Source organism: Ursus arctos, unplaced genomic scaffold, assembly GCF_023065955.2.
Source record: "Ursus arctos isolate Adak ecotype North America unplaced genomic scaffold, UrsArc2.0 scaffold_3, whole genome shotgun sequence".
In the NCBI taxonomy this organism is placed as follows: domain Eukaryota; kingdom Metazoa; phylum Chordata; class Mammalia; order Carnivora; family Ursidae; genus Ursus; species Ursus arctos.
Window position 1 is genome coordinate 102,183,837 of NW_026622985.1, and position 20,488 is coordinate 102,204,324.

A 20,488-nucleotide genomic window follows, 5' to 3' on the forward strand; every position below is an offset into this window, starting at 1 on the left:
GGGGACAGCCAGAACTCTTTCACTGTAGATGTGTTTCTCCTGTAATTTGAGTAACCAACAGAACCGACAACTCTCTCCGCAGGCTTGCCTTTTCTGGTGCCGCTACGACTGCCGACACTCGCTTACCTGGAGGCCTTGCTCAGCTTCCCAGCCACACGAAGTCTAGCTCTAGAACTCTAGAACACAGGAGCCACATTTTAGTTACCTCACTCAAGGCCATAAACTCCTACATGTTTATCAAATGCGACATCAAATACCTGCCTCAAATCATATCTTCTCTGACGCACCGCCCCCAAATCTTGTCTTGATCACAGTCCTGTGGAATTCAACCGAACAATAATGGCTCCTTTGCACAGAAATATATTCTTCTTTATTTACTGGTTACCTTTTTCTTAACTTCCCCTCTCTGCCAGTTCTTCCTTACAATCAGCTCACCTCCATTCTAGACAACTTCCCAAACATGCCACCATTCACAATCACTCCTCAGCCCCACAGCAGTCACACTCCGGTTCTCTCCAGAAATCTGCATTCGTCACACATAACTCTGTTAAGGCTCCTCAGCTGCTCTGTGTACCCAACACCTCCCTCTCGCCCAGTGCACTACATACTTGTACAAAGGAATGAACTGTCTCTAGAGAGATGCTCTAAAGAGATGCTACTCAGAGCTGACAGAATGCTCAACACTCAACCTAATAACATTACTCCTGAGTCTTTGTGTGGACTTTGCTTTTTCAGAGACATCTATATTTGTGACTATTTAGAATATTACTGAATTTACTGTAAGTTCTTTGGGTTCTACTTTAATGTAGAATGTTACGTGAAGTGTAAAACCTCAATATGGTATTGGACTTAGATTAACATTCTGTATCATTCCACATTGAATAAAAATAACAACTATCCACATCATGATAATCCTTAGGACCACGTGGGCTTACAGATGACAGCAAGAACACATGATGCTAGGACGTGAGTGAGAGGGGCCCACACAGGTGATCCATAGCTTCAATTCTAGAAATCTTAAACTGCTGCTCTGCTTCATGAAGAAATATTCCCAATGTCAAGTGTCCTTTAATAAAATTACAGCAAGATGAGTTTAATCTGTCACTTAAGTTTTCCTTTTACCTGTTTTCAGATCTTTTCTTTGCTCCCAAACATTATGAAGTGACAGGATATGCCCCAGTTAACAACTGAAACCATCTGTGAAAACAAAGACTTTGCCTGTTGCGATTTTAGTCTGTGATGGCACAAATCATCACTCAAGGCAGACATCAGAATGCCCACCCCCCTGAGAACACAGCAGGCTCTTGGGGGGCTGGCACCAGCACCTCTACAGATGGATATCCCATGTTCCTCAGTAACCAAGAGACAGGACAGACTGAGGTCTTGCCAGAAACACCTGGGCCAGATGGGCTGCATCTTTTTCCAGTGAGCAGGGGGTAAGTGGTCAGTTCCTTGTCACTAACTGGTAGAGAGTCACCTGTTAATCCTACATACTTCAGAGAAACTTTCTCTGTAGTTTACGTGCAAAGGTTTTCCTTCTACTACTGAGGGGTAAAATGTGTCTGCAGTAGTTTTTTCTTTTCTTTCTTTCTTTCTTTCTTTCTTTCTTTCTTTCTTTCTTTTTTTTTAAGATTCTTTCGTTTCTTTGAAGAACTGAATTCTTGCTAAGTTCTAAAAGCCCATAACCAGGTATCCTAAGTATAATGCCTCACGCAGAGAAAGCTGTGACTAATCTACATTTTCCGCCCACTTCAAATTTAAGGAAGGCTCAAAGATTAGGGTGCTGTCTGGGAGTCTATACACACAAAGTTGTATGAATACAAATTTACTTAGAGACAAATCATCAGATTTTCAGAGTCCACAAAACCAAGAAGGTTAAGATCACATATATAATGAGGCGATCGATAAGCCTGAGCTCCCTTCAAAGCCCTTCATATAAAAGGTTTGGAGAAGCAGAACCTGAGTGAAGACAGATGCTGAAGACCCCATCCTTGGATGACTGAGGAACAGACAGCAAATCTCCCTCCAACTGAGTTCCTCGAAGATTATACTTGGTTGACATAATAAAAGTAACTGGTAACTGCTGGGCAGTATTATGTGCTGCTTTGTGTGTGGCCGGTGCTGTGGTGAGCTGTCAACACACATTCTCTGAGCTCATTCTTTTCTCTTTTTTGTGGATAAAAGACCTTGAATTTAATAAGGTAGACAACCAGCTTGCACAACCCAGGACACCGATCCACACCCTTTGTCCCCAGGCATTTGTGCAGATGTGCACGTGTGTCAACACAACTTCATAAATCGTATTTCTTCCTCCTTCTCATCCATCTGCCTTCAAAGTAGAAAAGGAATTATGTCAATGAGGCCAAGAAACTTTCCATCTCCCAAGTCACACATATGGATCCTGTGTTAATTTTCTCCCCCACAGTGCACCTGAACTATTTTGAACTATCCACCCAGTCGAGCAAACCAGAAATCTCAGAGTCACCATTACTACTGCCTCTCCTGCACTCCCTAACCCTGCCTGGTCAGCTCTTCCTTCTAAATCTCTATCTGAGCTAGTTCTTAACAACAAATCTACAAAGAGGAACCACTAACATCCCCAATTTACAGGGTAACTACTAACTGACAGAATGGGGATGAAAAATCAGATTGGTCTGCCCCTGCTGTTGACCACTTCATTACTGAGGGATGAAAAAAGTGCTGTGGAGACAGTCAATCCACAGAGTCCATCGAGTTATCAGTCGGACAGATTCCCATCAAAGAGTAAAGCTCAAAACTCAAGTTATAGGCCTTAAATTGTATGAAGTACTAAGTCAGAAGTAGAGAATTTTGTGTTTAATAGTGATCTGTTTAGGGGCGCCTGGGTGGCGCAGTCATTAAGCGTCTGCCTTGGGCTCAGGGCGTGATCCCAGTGCTCTGGGATCGAGCTCCACATCAGGCTCCTCCACTAGGAGCCTGCTTCTTCCTCTCCCACTCCCCCTGCCTGTGTTCCCTCTCTTGCTGGCTGTCTCTCTCTGTCAAATAAATAAATAAAATCTTAAAAAAAAATAGTGATCTGTTTATCTAGACTCTAAAGGTCAAATATAGTACAAGTCCTGCAACAGAAGTCAGCAAGCACGACAGCAATTCACAATGAAGCACAACTACTAGACCCAGTATTTCACCCAAGACTAAGAAGAGAGCAATTTAAAGACTGGTTTTACTTAACATTTGCATGAAAGGGCTATGATATTTAAGTAGTGATGATAAAATTCCATATATATTCCCCCTGTGACCCAGCAATCCCATTTCTAAGCAATTGGTTAAATATGATAAAATGACTTCTGCAAAAAAGGTTACAAATGAAAACACGTGCCTTCTCTAACATTATTTGGATTCTCTAAGTTCACTGGTATTTTTCAAATTAGGTCGGCTGGTATGCTAGCAAATTCCTACTCATCCTGTCATACTTAAAGACAGAGTAACCCAAAAAGCTATTGCCTCTTTCCTGCAAAATACATACCAGTCCCACAAATCACCTACAGAATTTAAATTTATGTAATAAGGCTTCTCTACTCACCATCATGCACCAGAAGAGAAATACAGTTTGACTAGTGTGAATTCTGATTTTGTTACTGCATTTTTGTCACTATGCTATTCCTTAATCTACCGTACACATGTAGACTGTTCTTGTTGAAGGACACACTGAAGCAGCCATTTTTTGAGCAGTTACTTCTGGCTCTGTCCTTAGAGCTAGGGATATGACACACACTTAGACACACTCCTGTCCTTGGGAAGCTCACAGCTGGTGGAGTGGACTGGTGTGGAAAGGTGTGATCACTGGTCAGTGAGGGAAGACCTGGAGAGGATCTGATGCTGCCCTGTGAGCACAGCCAAACTGCCCTAAGAAATTTGGGAAGAATATAGTGTGTGAGATGGGTTTGGAAAAATTAGTTGGGGTATGCCATTCAAAGAAGAAACTATTCTAAGCAAAAATAACGGTATATGCAACTTACATGCTGGCTGGATTTGGAGATGGGAAGAATGGTAAATGCTGAAGCTGAAAAATCAGGTCAAGACCAGCCTGAAATGTTTCTTTCTTTTTTTTTTTTTTTAAATATTTTATTTATTTATTTGACAGAGAGAGACACAGCCAGCGAGAAAGGGAACACAAGCAGGGAGAGTGGGAGAGGAAGAAGCAGGCTCCCAGCGGAGGAGCCTGATGTGGGACTCGATCCCAGAACGCCGGGATCACACCCAGAGCCGAAGGCAGACGCTTAACGACTGAGCCACCCAGGCGCCCCAGCCTGAAATGTTTCTATACCATGCAAAGGAGTGCTGCTTTTATTCTACAGGCAATGGGTCAATGCTGGAGTGTTCAACAGAGAAATGATGAAGACTGGCATTCCACGAAACACTTGTGCAGTACCCCATTCTATTCTGAAACAATCAGAAAGAAGAAGGCAGAGAGAAACCACCTGCACAAATAAACTCTCAACACAAGTGAACCTGCTGGCACTGAAGGTCAAGCCGTCTCCTTGTAGCAGAATCCCAAGGCACTCAGTAATTCTGAGGTTTTTAATTTATAAGGGATTATTTCAAAGTGCCAAAGAAAAATATATCAAAATTGAAGAAAGAAATCTGTTACCAAATTTTAATTCTGTTTACTAAGTCAAAAAATCTGCTTCTCACTAATACATATTCATAAACATTTGCTTATGTTCCACCAAACAGAATTTAAAGTAGCAAAAACATCGAAGATAAAAACTGGGATATACAGAGAAGATAGAAAACACATTCCTAAATCACAGAAGAGTCCATGAACACATATCATTTGGTTTCAAAGCTTATCTTTGAACTTAAAAAAAAAAAGCACAAAAACCACTTAAACCTCTTTTATAAGTCCAATTAAAAACAAGTTTTCGTATTTATTATTTATATTATCTCTACAAACTAGAAAGAACCATTGTATTATTACTTAAGTTTTGAATTATATTTAAAAGTCAACACTACATAAGAAATCTCTTTTTCATCTTATCTTTAAAAAGAACAAAGGCATATTTTGGATTCTAATATGATGTTGATACTACAAAGTTGTTTTGTATAAAAAAATATTAAACCAAATATACAAGGCAGAACATTAATTGTGTGCCAGGAACATACAGTATCTTGTTTAATCCTCACAACACTTTGAACAATGAGTGGTTCCAACCAACAGGTCATGAAACAGACTCATAAAGGAAGACTAATTTGTTCAAAGACACAGGGGAATAGGCTGGAGGGAGGAGACCCAGACTGGAGGGTTCTAACGCCACCCTCCCCCATTACACCTGCTGAAGTACAAGGGGTGCTGCAAGTTGGAGCACAGCCAAACTTTTCTAATCAAATCCATTTTCCCCATTTCTGAAAATTAAAAATATGGGCTAATGGTTAAAAATGAAGTTAAATAAAAGGACTGCATTTTTTCTTCAAACAGCACTCCCCTTGAAGACAATGTGAACACTCAGCACTTGTGTGGGCCATCACTGCTTAATCCAATGCTGGCAGAGGACTGGGCACCTGCAACTCCACAGAAGTACGCCAAGTGTGTGGAGTCCTTTCAAATTCCACTTTCGTTAGCAGGACTGAAACATGCAGTACAAATGCTGGGGACTCCTCCTTTTACTTAAAAAAAAAAAAAAAAAATCAAGGGGTGCCTGGGTGGCTCATTCGGCTCAGGTCATGATCCCAGGGTCCTGCTCAGTGGGGAGTCTGCTCCTCCTTCTCCCTCTGACTGCCCCTGCCCCCACCTGTGCGCTTCAGCACTCTCTCTCTAACAAATAAAAAATTAAAAAAAATAAAAGGAAAAAGACACGGTATCTTTTTCAAAAAAATCTAGAATAAGGTAATCATTGTCTGGAAAATATGAAGAAACATATCTATGGCACCGGAAGAATGACTGATGTAATATTTTTAAGTAAAATTAAAAAGATAAATGGGGGCGCCTGGGTGGCACAGCGGTTAAGCGTCTGCCTTCAGCTCAGGGCGTGATCCCGGCGTTATGGGATCGAGCCCCACATCAGGCTCTTCCTCTATGAACCTGCTTCTTCCTCTCCCACTCCCCCTGGTTGTGTTCCCTCTCTCGCTGGCTGTCTCTCTCTGTCGAATAAATAAATAAATAAATAAATAAATAAATAAATAAATCTTTAAAAAATTCATAAAAAGATAAATGAATAAAATGATTATTTTGGAAACGAAATGTCATTAAACTTCAAACAGGAAACTGGCCGATTAAGTTCATCAAGTTCACTTAATCATATTCTTCTTCATCCCAAGAGATTTGAGCTTTGCTCAATTCTGCATCATCCTTTAGGCACTATCTCAAAAACAAACAAACAAATAAAAACCAACAGCAAAAATGCACCCAACACCAAAAAACTCACCAAATTCGTACTTGGAGCAATAACTCGTTCCAGTGAAAGAATTCTTTCACTACTTTGGGGGAAAGGAAAAAGGAATTCAATCCCTCTGGTACTGCTGTTCTGAGCATGCCTTTGGAACCGGGGTGGTGGGGTGGTGGGGGTGTTTCCCACCAGCACAAACCCAAGCAGCCACCCAGCACGAGTGAGCGTCGCCCACACTCGGCTATCCCAAAACACCAACCTTCCTACACCATGCAATGAGTTCTACCTAAGTCTGTAAATTGAAAAGACCTAAGCAGGAGTTTTATTTCCTTATCTAAAATTAACACTTACCTCTAAAAATTAGCACAAATGAGGCAAGAATAGGAAAACAGAACCATAGGTTCTAAGAAAACATGAGATGCCTACACTTCATTCACTATATCACAAGAGAAACTGTTTTCAGGAAACCTTTAAGAAATCAACACATACCTCTGCCCAGAAGTACACAGCAGGTTTACTTAAACAGATCTAACCTGCATTCAAACAGTTCACAAACTGGGGAGATACTAACTAAAAATTTTCAAATGTTTAATATTGTTTTGTCTGCATACTGATTAATTCTAAAACCAATGCAAATGGAAAAAGACTTGCAGCAAGTTAAAATTGCCCAGAAAAATTTTGGTTAATTCACAAATCAACCAAAGGGAATCCAAGGTTCCAGCGTATAGAAGGACTTGGGAGAACCCAGGATTTGGAACTGCTATCGAAGAAGGTGGAAGTATGGGACACCAATGCAAGAGTGTCAGAAATTGTTCTCACTCTCTTGACCTTGGATCAAGTGGACATCTACAATTCTCCACGTCGGTGCTTTCCAACCTGACAGACACAAACAACAACATATGTATGGCCTGCTGAGATAACGTGAAGGGATCTGGAGGAAAAAAAAAATCACAATTTCTTCGAATAATTATGATGAGAAAAAAAAGCATTAGGGAAGGTATTAAGTACTGACATCGGACAAACTTCCAAATGAAAGGATTTCAAAGAATTTAAACTGTAAGTCAACAGTATCTTGCAGTGTACATGTTATCTCTTGGTAAACATATCAGCGAGGAGCTCTGAGCATTCTGACAGATTGGCTGCTGAACATATCAGCGAGAAAATAACTCAGATGAAAACTGGTGCCAGGGGTGCCTGGGTGGCTCAGTCATTAAGCGTCTGCCTTCGGCTCAGGGCATGATCTTGGTGTTCTAGGATCAAGCTCCGCATCAGGCTCCCTGTTCCGCTGGGAGCCTGTTTCTTCCTCTCCCACTCCCCCTGCTTGTGTTCCCTCTCTCGCTGGCTGTCTCTCTCTCTGTCAAATAAATAAATAAAATCTTTTAAAAAAAAAGAAAAAAAAAAAAAAAAGAAAACTGGTACCAGCATAAATTTGTGCCTCCCAATTTTTTTATATTTAAGCTTCTTTACCTACTTCCCAGAAGGGTTATTTTAAACTACCTCTATCTTTCCTCACAATGATCAATTCCAATTTGCCCTACTCCCACCTTCCCCAGAGGCTCAGTATGCATGCAAACTGGAAAAACCAGAGTCAAGAAATCTTAAGACAATAATTTTTTCTAAGATACTGGGATGCTTTCTCCTAAAAGCTACTTCTACAAAGAAAGTATTCAAGGTTAAAAACATGAGAGAGGAATGTTTATCTTAGAACCTGTCAATCTTGTAATAAAATGTTAACAGTATGGTCAAATTAGTCATTTGGATGGTAAAAAGAAATTGCACGAAATAATTGGGTTTACCTGTTTTTAGTCTACATAAAAAGTAAGCAATCAACTAATTCACACAGTAAATAAAGCAATTAACCTTTTTCAAAATCCACACAGTTATACCCTTCTCAGGAGTTTGTGTTTGCTTCCTGTGGACTTCGACTACTGCGGAACAGTGTGATTTGATACACCAAAAAGAGCGCTACAGTACAAAGACATTAAAATACAACGACGATGCTGGAAAATCCACCTGTTTAAAGGCCTTCTACTGGGAAACATTTTCAAAACTCTCTTCTAGATGCTTTTTACATTAACAAGAAATTTCACCGGGGACTCTGAGAAGCACTAATATTCCTGCAGTGTTTACCTTAGACCAAAGGGGGTGATCACAATCACTTCTTTATATGCTCACCACAGACCTAACAGGGCAAATTTGTTGCTTTCTTCTGTGGTCTCAAACTCTTAATAGTTAGAAATAAGAATTGGCTGCTGACCAAAGAAGGCTGGCTAAAACCCCAACAGAAAGCCACAGGCGTGGACCAAACCTCAGCTCCATGGTCTCGAGACTCTTCCCGCTCAAGCAACGGCAGGGAGGGGAAGTACCTACATACACTGCTTACAAATGTTTGTTTAAAGCGTGTTTATCTTCAATAATTCATTACTCTTGTTATATGAATGACCACTACCTACTTTTGTAGATCAGGAAACAGTAAAATAAAAACTAAAAAGCTAGGTTTATCCCAGCACATCTTCTATAACTAACCAAGCTGTCTGAATCATCTGAAAGCCAATTCTTATTTCTAATTCACTAAAAGAATATACACTTTAAAGGAATTTTACTATGAGGCCTTCTGTAATTTCATGTAGTATATCTGCCATGTTAGATGTACTATTTGTTCATCCATTTATTTTGGAAGGGGAAGGGAGGCTTAAGTTTCAGTGCATGCATGGAATGACAGGAGAATTTAAGCCAGGGCTAATATTCAATGGCACAGTCAAGACAGGGATACTTCATAACTTCTATCCAGGAGAACAATTAGATATCCCTTCATCAAAGATACTAATGTCAAGAGATTTATTTAATGCCTTACATATAGATGCAGATCCATGGATATTTTTCAAAGACTTTAAGCATATTTTAACAAAATTCTAGTCATTTAGACATTCCTTCTGCAACTGCTAAAGAAAAGTCATACAAATTTTGTGACAAATCTTGATTTAGAGTTGAGGTTCTGGCATAAATTACATCAATCTTACAAATTAAAATGAGTCCAAGAATAGCAAACATGTCTTCTCATCTCTCTCACTCAAACACTTAAGACATTCTGGTTGTTTTTGGTCTTAAATTCAAATCAAATGCTACTATTCATATTTATATGCTTATGTTTTGACTGAAAATGGACCAGAAGAGAGATACGTAATTGTAGCGCTGAATTAATTGCACGTGTTCTGTAGACCACGTGGCATCGGTCCAGCTTTGTTCTACTCTTGAAGAAAAAGCAGCAGCAACAACCATAGGAGACCGTGAAGTCAGGGTGAAACCCCTGCAGCACAGAACCCACAGCAATACCAAACATCTGCACCGACTCAGAAGTCACTTCATGTTTGAAATTTTACTATGAATTTTTCATTTTCAAGAAACAGGTTTACACATTTCTAAGAACTTAATTTTATTCTCCCTCACAAACAGTATGTATTTGAAGCGTTTTGAATGATGGCAAAGATATTTACAAACCCACAATCTACCTGTTTACTCTTTTTATTCCTTTATTGGTATGCAATGAAGAACAATAGATAATCAGGCACCGGAAAACTTTAGGGCTTTTTCTTAAATATAATATTTTTACTGGATGTTTGAGACCAAGATTCTGATACATCCCCCTATTTTGCCTGTTTGTCATCAACTGTGATCATGCAATAAAAAATACTTAAAACCAAAAACCAAAAAACCCAGACCCTCAGTTTTGTTGTTACAGTGATATCCCAGGGAGAAACACCATGGCTCACTCTACTATTCTTTCTTTTCCATACAAGAGACTTAATGACAGGGAATCTCAGGGGGAAAAAGTCACAAAAACTTTTGTACATCTCTTAATCAAATCCTGGGCCCTCCACAATTCTCCCTAGAAAACCCACTAGCTTATTCACTATAAGTGCATCACTTCACACAGAAACGATAATTAGATCACTAATTTATTCATTATATGTGTGTAACTAAATATAGAAATAATAACTGGATCCCAAGATCACCTTCAAGAATTTCTATTCTTTTCTTTTGAAATAATTACAGACATTGCATAAAGCACCGAATGGCCCTATGTGCACTTCACCCAGTTTCCCCAATGGGTGTATCTTACACAACTACAGTGCACCCTCAAAACCAGGAGGTGGACATGGTATCTACCACTTATCCATCAATCACCCATCACCCTCTCTCATTTTCTATCACTGACCTACCTCTATATTACGCAGATAGTCAAAGTCACAAAAACCACATAGTCTGACTCTATTTACATGGGCTGTCCAGAACAGGTAAGTCTATAGAGACAGAAAATGGATCAGTGGTTGCCTAGGGCTAGCCGGAGAAATGTGGAGGGAACAGGGAGTAAGTGTTAGTGGGTATGGAGTTTTTTGTTTTGTTTTGTTTTGTTTTAAGATTTCATTTATTTATTTGAGAGGGAGAGAGGGAAACAAGTGGGGGGACAGAGGCACAGGGAAAAGCAGACTCCCCACTGAGCAGGGAGCCTGGTGCGGGGCTCAATCCTATTCCAGGATCCTGAGATTAGGACCTGAGCTGAAGGCAGATGCTCAACTGACTGAGCCACCTGGGTGCCCCATGGTCTGGAGTTTACCAGAGGACAAAATCATTCAATTAGATATTGTTGATGGTTCCACAATGCTGTGCTTTACTGAAAAACTATGAATTATATATTTTAAGTGACTGAATTGTATGGTATGTGGATTATATCTCAAACATAGCAGTTAAAAAATAAAAGGGAAACAAAAATACCATTCCCTGAAATACACACTGTGTTACCACACTTCATTTATTTTATTCTGATATTTCCCAAAATAATATCAAAACCAAATGAGTAACTCCAGAGGCTTAGAGATAAATTAGTAGCCTGAGTGAGAGCTCCCTGTTAGTGGATTAGCCAGCAAACAAAGACACATTAGTGATCTATTTGCCCTTAAAGGGCACCTGGCCTAATCGTTAGTGAAGAAGGAACACAGAGTCATGCCATTAACGGCCCTAAATTATTTTTGAAGCTAGTTAAAAACCTGTATATATGCCAGAACTAAAATACTTGGGGAGGCCATAAAGATACATGAAAAACGGTTTTACTACATCATATGCTGTGTATTTAACAACCAATGCTTACACTTCCCCAGCACAACCTACTCTTCCACTTCCTCACCCCCCACTCCTTCACCCCTTCAGTCCCTCATTCCCTCACCGCCTTACGCCTTTACCCTTTCACTCCCATCGCTTGCTCCTGGCTCATTTTTGTTAGTAAGAGCCTGCACGGGCCTGACAGACCAATGGCTGCACTTCATCACTTTGCAGGTGAAGGATCTGAGCCCCATTAGGTTGATGCTGGCCAGCAGCCACGGAGCTGGGGTCAAAGAAGGACTGGCCTCTGACCCTGACTCCACATCCAGAGCATACACCAGGCAAGCTTGCCTGAGGCAGTGCTGGCCAAACTGTTCTGTGGGGCAGTCAGATTTTCCACCCCTCCTTACACACAAATGGGACCCTTGTGAAAGTTTTAAAATCCATTTTTCTCCTCTTAATCATTCACATTCCCAGTGTCTTCAGCCTGTCCTTCTCCTGAAGTTATAAAATATAAAATAAATGAAACAGTGCTCGGGACTCATAAAAACATAAATTCACTAAAATGGTCATGTTTAAGAGGTACTTCCCAAGTTTACCAAACTTGTCAGGTACCATTTGACAGGAAAATAAGTGAAGCCCAAACTGGAATTTTTCTGTATCTGTTTACTTCAAGCTCTATGGCTTAAAATTTACAAGTCACCTCACACCTAGTGCTAACAGTAATAGTAACAGTATTTTCATTAAAAAAAAAAAAAAAATACCATGTCAGGGTGCCTGGATGGCTCAGTCGGTAGAGCGTATGACTCTTGATCTCAGGGTCATGAGTTCAAGCCCCACATTGGGCATGGAGCTTACTTAAAAAAATAGAAGAAAAGTACCATGTAGTATCCAAAATATATAAAGAACCTGTAAAACTCAACACCCAAAACACAAATAATCCAGTTAAAAAATGGGTGGAAGGGGCGCCTGGGTGGCACAGCGGTTAAGCGTCTGCCTTTGGCTCAGGGCGTGATCCCCGCATTATGGGATCGAGCCCCACATCAGGCTCCTCCGCTATGAGCCTGCTTCTTCCTCTCCCACTCCCCCTGCTTGTGTTCCCTCTCTCGCTGGCTGTCTCTATCTCTGTTGAATAAATAAATAAAATCTTAAAAAAAAAAATGGGCGGAAGACACAAATAGATATTTTTCCAAAGAAGACATTCAAATGGCCAACAGACACATGAAAAGATGCTCAACATCACTCAACATCAGGGAAACACAAATCAGAACTACAATAAGCTATCACCTCACATTGGTCAGAATGACTAAAATAAACAACACAGGAGACAACAGGTGTTGGCCAGGATGTGGAGAAAGGGGAACTCTCTGTCAGTCAGAGAAAGACAAACACTGTATGATTTCACTCATGTGGAATTTAAGAAACAAAACAAATGAACATGGTGGGGGGCTGGGGTGGGGGTGAAGAGAGGCAAACCAAGAAACAGATTCTTAATTATAGAAAACAAACTGAATTACGAGAGGGGAGGTGGGTGAGGGCACAGGTTAAATAGGTGATAGGGATTAAAGAGGGCACTGGTTGTGATGAGCACCGGGTGGTGTATGGATGTGCTGAATCACTAAATTGTACACCTGATACTACTATTACCTTGTATGTTAACTAACTGGAATTTAAACAGAACCTTGGGGGGGGAAAAGTATCATTAAACTCAAATAAATGTAAAATACCCAGGGAAACATTTTGAAATAAAATTATACAAATAAAACTTGACATCACTTTCTCCTGAATCTATCTTCCCATCCCCTTGCCAAATCGAACAGTCAACAAAAGAAAATACTTTTTCTTCTACCTTTCACAGGGCAATATACTAGGAGTATATTTTTCCCTAAAAATAACATTGGCTTCAAGCTATGAGGATAGGAGAACCTCACAGCAGACCAATTCTGCTGCTGAGAATTACAGAAGCCAGATGAAACACGCTCATTCACACGTGCTCACACTCTCACACGTGCATATACACATTTGAAGACACTGGAAATCTGCCAAGGCATGAAGGGCCAGAGGGGCTAAAATATAGGGGAGAAGGCACTAGAGTGGTAAGCTGACATTCTGAGGCTGTTTTCCCCCAAGGGTGTGGTATAAAAGGTTGAGAAAGCAGGGGCGCCTGGGTGGCACAGCGGTTAAGCGTCTGCCTTCGGCTCAGGGCGTGATCCCGGCGTTCTGGGATCGAGCCCCACATCAGGCTCTTCTGCTATGAGCCTGCTTCTTCCTCTCCCACTCCCCCTGCTTGTGTTCCCTCTCTCGCTGGCTGTCTCTATCTCTGTTGAATGAATAAATAAAATAAAATCTTTAAAAAAAAAAAAAGGTTGAGAAAGCAGCTAAGAAGCAGAGAAGCCATAGAATTAATGGAAATCTCACAAAACCAGAGAGACAAGAATTGGGAGATGGGGTCGGCTGAGTAACAGACTCTAGGGTCCAAGATCCTTGGGGGAGGGAAGTGGACTTACTCTTAGTTTTACCCTTGAGGTATCGGCCAAATTCTTAAGTTACTCATGACAAGGAACTAGCCTCTAACAAGAAAAATAGAACTTTTGGCAGGCCCCTTGTATTGAGAAAGGATAACCTGGACCCTGAGATTGACTGAAGAGGTATTTAGTCAACACTGCATGTTTTCAGTTACATTTGGAGGGCCATGCCTGAAAGTGGGTGAGACCAGACTAGATAGAGCTTTTCCCTGCAACTTGCTCTAGGTCTAACTCAGAACCTTACTAGATTAAGGTGATCTGGTCTCATTCTGCCGTAGAGGACAGGGTGAACGCTCTCTGGAGGAGGGGAACATCATTCAGAGCAGTGATATGCTGGTACACATTTACAACCAGTTCTGAGATTGCCAGCTCTGGGATACAAATATTCCCACAGTCCATTTAAAGCTATCACCCCCCCCCCCCAAAAAAAACAACTCACTAAATGCAGAGTTGGGAAGAAATGCACATAATCACATGAAGGTGATATTAGTTATTATGTAACTGTAAATAAACCCACAATGAGATACCACTTCACATCCACCAGGATGGCTGTAATCAAAAAGACAAAAAATAACAAGTGTTCAGGGCACCTGGCTGGCTCAGTCAGTAGAGCAAGCGATTCTCGATCTGGGGGTCTTGAGGTTGAGCCCTACGTTGGGCAGAGAGATTACTTAAAAAAAAAAAAAAAAAAAAACCTTTGTTAGTGCCCACTGGTGATGGTTAAAAGTTGAATAAAGATTAAAAAAATAACAAGTGTTGGCAGGCACGTAGAGGATTTGGAACTTTTTCCGCATTGTTGGTGAGAATGTAAAATAGTCCCACTATTGTGGAGAACAGTTTGGCAGTTCCTCAAAAAGTCAACCCCAGCAATTCCACTTCTAGGTATATAACCCCCTCCAACTAAAAACAAGTATTCAAACAAAAATTTGTACACAAATGTTCAAAGCACTATTCACAATAGCCAAAACAAACAACCAAAATGTTCATCAATGAATGGAATGATAAACAAGTGAACAGATAAACAGATTGTGGTATATCCACATAACAGAGTATTGTTCACCATAAAAAGAAATGATGTATACGGCAGGGTAAAATCTTGAAAATATTATGCAAAGTGAAATAAGCCAGACACAAAAGGTCACATATTGTGATTCCATTTATATGAAATATTCAGGAAAATCACAGAGACAGAAAGCAGATTAGTGGCTGCATGGGCAGGGTGAGGGTGAAGTGGGGAGGGACTGCTAACAGGCACAGGGTTTCTTCTGGGGTGATGAGGTTGTTTTGAAACCAGACAGAGGTGATAGTTGCACAACACTGTGAAGGAACTAAATGACACTGAATTGCACATTTTTTAAAAGTTAATTTTGTTATTTGAATTTTACTGCAATAAAAATAAAAGAAAGATATGAACTATCAAGCCAGGAAAAATGAAGAACCTTAGATGCATACTGCTACAGTTAAAGAAGCCAATCTGAGACAAGGCCACCTACTACGTAATTCCAAGTATCTGTCATTTGGAAGAAGGCAAAACTGTGGACAGTAAAAAGATCAGTAACCACCCAGGGGGTTGGGAGAGGGAGATAATGGGGGGATTTTTAGGGCATTGATACTATTCTATAAAATAAGGAGACTCTTGGGGCGCCTGGGTGACTCAGTAGGTTGAGCATCCAATTCTTGGTTTCAGCTGCGGCTGTGATCTCAGGGTCCTGGGACTGAGCCTGGCATGTGGCTCCGCACTCAGTGGGGAGTCTGCTTGTCCCTCCCCCCTCCCCCCACGCACACACGTGCTCTCTCAAAATAAATAAAGAAATCTTAAAAAAAAAAAAAAATAGGGAGAGACTCCTAATATAAACTGTGGACTTTAGCTAAATGAATCAACACTGTTTCAGTAATTGTAACAAATACGCCACACTAATGCAATATGTTAATAATATAAGAAAGTGTAAATGGGTTGGAATATAGGAATTCTGCATTATTTGCTTATTTTTTTCTGTAAACAAACACAAACAGAAAATTCATTGCTGGCTGACTTGCACCAAAAGAAATATCAAAGTTAGTTCTTCAGGCAGGAGGAAAATGACCTCATACAAAAACTTGGAAATGTAAGGAGGAACAAAGACCAAGAAAGAACATCTACTACTTGTCCCAAATACTCACATAGATCAAAAACATATGAAATACATGCCACTGTCCAGTTGTTACCCCTAACATAACAAGAATGTTAATGCAATATAAACTGAAGATCTATTTTGCTACTGAGATGGGCCATGAATTTGTGTTAGTGTGCCCTATTGGCAGCAATGCCTCCTCCACCCTGCAGGTACTGTGGCCGGGCCCAGCTCTCTCGGCACTGAGGAGCAGTGGAAAGGGCGTGGCAGGCAAGGACACCTGACCTCAACCCAGCATCGCCTCTGGTACTTGTGTGACTGTGGGTAACTACTGAACCCCTAGGGCCTTAGCTTCTTCCTCTGGAAAGTGGAAATTATCAAAATGACTAGATAAGACGATGTCTAATCCCGAGTTCTTTTTTCACTACCATCAAGAGAAGGTGGAGAGCAGAGAAACAATGGCTCAACAGGTAGCAGATTTCCCAGTTGAAATTCTACCTGTCACTTCCGATTCTGGGACCAAAGGCAAGTCACAGAACCTCTTAAGAGTTAGCATGGTGTCAGGTTCCTCATCTGTAGGAAGAAGGTAACACAGACGTCTGTTGGGGTCAAATGAGTTCTACGTACAGAGTAAGTAAGCACAGAGTAAGCACTAAATATATTAACCATTTTCTTATTTTCCCATCCCCTGATTTCCTCCACAAACATAAAGGGTCTGCCCTCGGCCACCCACGCTTGTTATGCTATCTACATACCCTTCCTCCATCTCCCACTTCAAGCATGATTTCAGCTACCCATCGCCTGTGAACTGAACACATACTGATGTGTGTCACTGGCTGCTGTTTGGATAATACCTCTTGGAACTCCCCTAGGCTTCCTAAGCTTCCATCCTTACTCCTAGGCCTCCAAACTGCTGCTCCTATGTCTTCTACTTGGTATATGGCACTATCATTTCCTTACCCAGGAGCCCAGGCAAGTAACCTGGAGTCATCTTTCACTTTTCCCTCCCCTCCCCTCCCCCTCCCCCTTCCTTCCTTCCTTCCTTCCTTCCTTCCTTCCTTCCTTCCTTCCTTCCTTCTTTCCTGGGTTCCCAGTGTGATTCCGCGAGATCAAGGCACTCCTTCCTTATGCTCAGAGTGGCCACAGTCTTTGTCCCCTCGGCCTGTCTGGATATCACTCCAAAATTTATCTTGTTACACATGACCTTTTTATTTTTATTTATTTATTTATTACTATTTTTAATTATTTTTAAGTTTAATTCCAACTGATTAACATGCAGTATTATATTAGTTTCAGGAGTACAATATAGCAATTCAACACTTTCATATATCACCCAGTACGTGTTCTTTTTAAACTTGGGACACACCACTCTTTTAAATATTTTGATGCTTCCCTAATGTCTATCAGATCAAGCCCAAACTCCTACACTTACACAGCGCAAGGCCCTGCTTCATGTGCTTATCCCCTCACCTACAGTGCAAAAATGCAAAAACATTGCCACCTGTAGGCCGCCCTTCCTCCAAAAGCTCAGCTCCTATTTCTCCCGTTTGTTTCTGCTTATTCCATCTCTTCAACACCACACATAATTCTCAGGCACTAGGGCGACAGAGGGAAAGAGGAACAGCCACAGTGTTGAATCCAAGACGAGATCAATTTTAAAACACACCATTACTCTCTGTGCCACTAAGAAGGAAAGAGCATGCTAACTCAACAATGACACATGGTTGTGAGATGAATCGGAGACCACAGATATGAAGTGGGGGTGGGGGGTGGGAGTGTCTTTCAGAACTGATGAAATATGGCTGAGCCATAATTACTGTCGTTTAGCCATCCTGGCTCCCAAGTATCCCACGACATAGGACAGCTCATAATGGCTCCCCAAAAGATATTTATGTCCTAATCCCTAGAACCTATGAATGTTGCCTTATATAGCAAAAAAGGACTTTCAGAAGTGACAAATTAGGGATCCTGAGTTGGGGAGATTATCCTGGATAATCCAGGTGGGCCATACTGCAATCACAGCATCCCTTTGAGAGGGAGCCTACGGAGATTTGAAACAGAAAACAGAAAGGAACGTGATGATGGAAACAGCTACTCGCTTTGAAGATGGAAAGGGGGCCAGGAGCTCAGGGATGCAGCTCTAAAAGCTGGGAAGGGCCTCTGGAGGGAGCAAAGACCTGCTGACCCCTTGGTTTCAGTCCAAAGAAACTGATTTTAGACTTTTGGCCTCCAGACTTGTGAAAAATAAACCTGGGTTGTTTTAAACCACCAAGTTTGCAGTATTTTGTTATAGTGGTCCCAGGGCAGGCAGCAAGCAAAGATCCGCTGTAACTTTTTCCCACTTGCTCCATTCACTACGAAATTACAATCTACAGGTAATTCCTTTTAAACTACTTCATAAGCATAGTAACGTTCACTCCTTTATTTCTACCAATGTAAAACCACAGGCTGACTCAAGCTATTACATAAAATCAACACTACGTATTAGGTACTGGGTAGATTTCAAGATCTTTATGCATGTGAAAAAGTAACTAGAAATTATATTGTCATTTATGGTTTGAATTACATTTGGGCTTTTGCTTTTAGAAACCCAGGACTCAGACATTAACTCAGAAAGTATTAACAGATTTTATGTATTCACTTGCCAGGCATTAAATATTTATAGCACGAGTGAAATAAATTAACAAACCCATTTGACAGTTCACCTCAAAAATGTAAAATAATGGCAACATGGGCATTACATAACAATTTACAAACTGAGTGTAGGAAGTCCTAATAAAACAAGCAATTGTTAGGTTTACCTGGTAAACTGTATGTAAATGCATTCTGCTAGACGTTATACTGGATATTAAAAGTCCTTGCTTCAAACCCCTAATTCTACACACAAGTATAAGACAAAGCAGATTTAACTAAATGCTTTGACGAATACGTAAGCAAAGTTTAGTAAGAAAATCGAAAATAAGAGTATTGCTCAGGTCACTAATTGTAGCAATCTGATGCTGGTATCTCAGAATGTAAGCACCTTAAGGGAAAACCAGCCATATAACACGTATCCAGTGCAGTATTTACAGCATGAACCAAGTCGGACAATGTTCTCTTCCCACATCACTGGATTTATCTTGTACAGTTCTACCTTATTTTGCGGAAATCTAAAACATACCACCCCTCAGATGCAAAGAGAAGGAAACGACTCCACAGATAACACAGGTTAAGTTAAACTGTTACAACTGACTCAGAAATAGAAGTGCATTTTCGAACCCCCATTTTAGTCATTAACCAACACTTATTTATTCACAAGAGGAAGGGAAGGAGTGTTAGAATGAAAAAATTTTACAACATGATACTGTCAGAATGTAACTAACTATGGTTATCTACTGCATCAGGCCAGCTGCTTCAAGCAGAACAGGGGAAATTAACCATGTCCTCAGGGTAGCATTTAAGGAAGCAGCAACAGGACGAGAGTTAATAAGGTAGGTTCCTTGGCTATCATTTTAGGGATATACAGAGAAGAGAGAGAAATTATAAGTAGTACTTTCGATTGTGAACAAAAACAAAGCATTAAGGCAGATAAACCCTTAGCAACAAAACAAACCAACCACACTGAAACAGAAACAAAGAGAAACTCCAGGTCTCATCTGCCCTCTTAGTTGAAGTGGGGGAGGAGAGGTAAGGGGGGGTGGGTAAGAGAAATGACGCAGGCAGTAGGAAACTGGCAGCAACACCAGGGCAACTGAAAGGGAGCATGAGCCACTCAGATCACTAACTCAAGGGCACCACTGGCTGCCACTGCCCTCCCAGGCCCAGCATGTCCCTTGGCCTTTCCTCATACCAGCCTCATAACCACACCATGTTTATTTCATGGCTCATTTCAATGCTTACCTAATGATGAGGAAACTGAGGGTCTAAAGGGTGTGACTGACCTGCCCAAATGCACAGAGTTAGGAAGGGATGGGACCCGAACAGGAACTCACAGCTACCAGGTCTACAGCCTGCTTCTTGAGCGTGCGCCTCAGCAGCAACACCTGGTTACCGGGAGGGCAGCCCACTCATCTGCTCGTGGCACACACCACTCAGTGACCAAGGGCTGACAGATGACAGTAACTGGTCACATGGCTAGGAACACAAAGTCAGTGACGATCCAGTGAGTCTTCTTAGCAATCTCCAAGTAGCCCTTACAACACTGCACTACATGAAGCCGCAACTTCAGTTTAAAACATTCCTCCTGTTACCAAACTTTAATATCCCAACACAGCAGAAGGAGGAAAGCTACTTAAAAGTCGTGACTCCTTATGGGGGGAATGGTCTCCTTCTCAACGTCATTTATGTAAGAGGAGATCTGGATGGATCAACTGTGCATTTGAACATCAACACCATACAAAAAGAAATATTGCCC

At 41.0% G+C, this 20,488-nt stretch overlaps 1 protein-coding gene across 7 annotated transcripts in view; it reads right to left on the reverse strand.

Annotated features, from left to right (window-relative positions):
• Positions 1 to 20,488, reverse strand: part of ESYT2 (extended synaptotagmin 2) — an 81,407-nt gene that overhangs the window by 53,924 nt on the left and 6,995 nt on the right. Inside the window, exon 1 of one of the 7 annotated variants that reach the window (XM_044392248.3) lies at positions 127 to 4,068. The exons of the other annotated variants lie outside the window; for them this stretch is intronic. The gene's annotated coding sequence lies outside the window, so the exon portion shown is untranslated. Of the gene's footprint in view, positions 1 to 126; positions 4,069 to 20,488 lie in introns of those variants that run through there. 7 annotated transcript variants of the gene reach the window in all.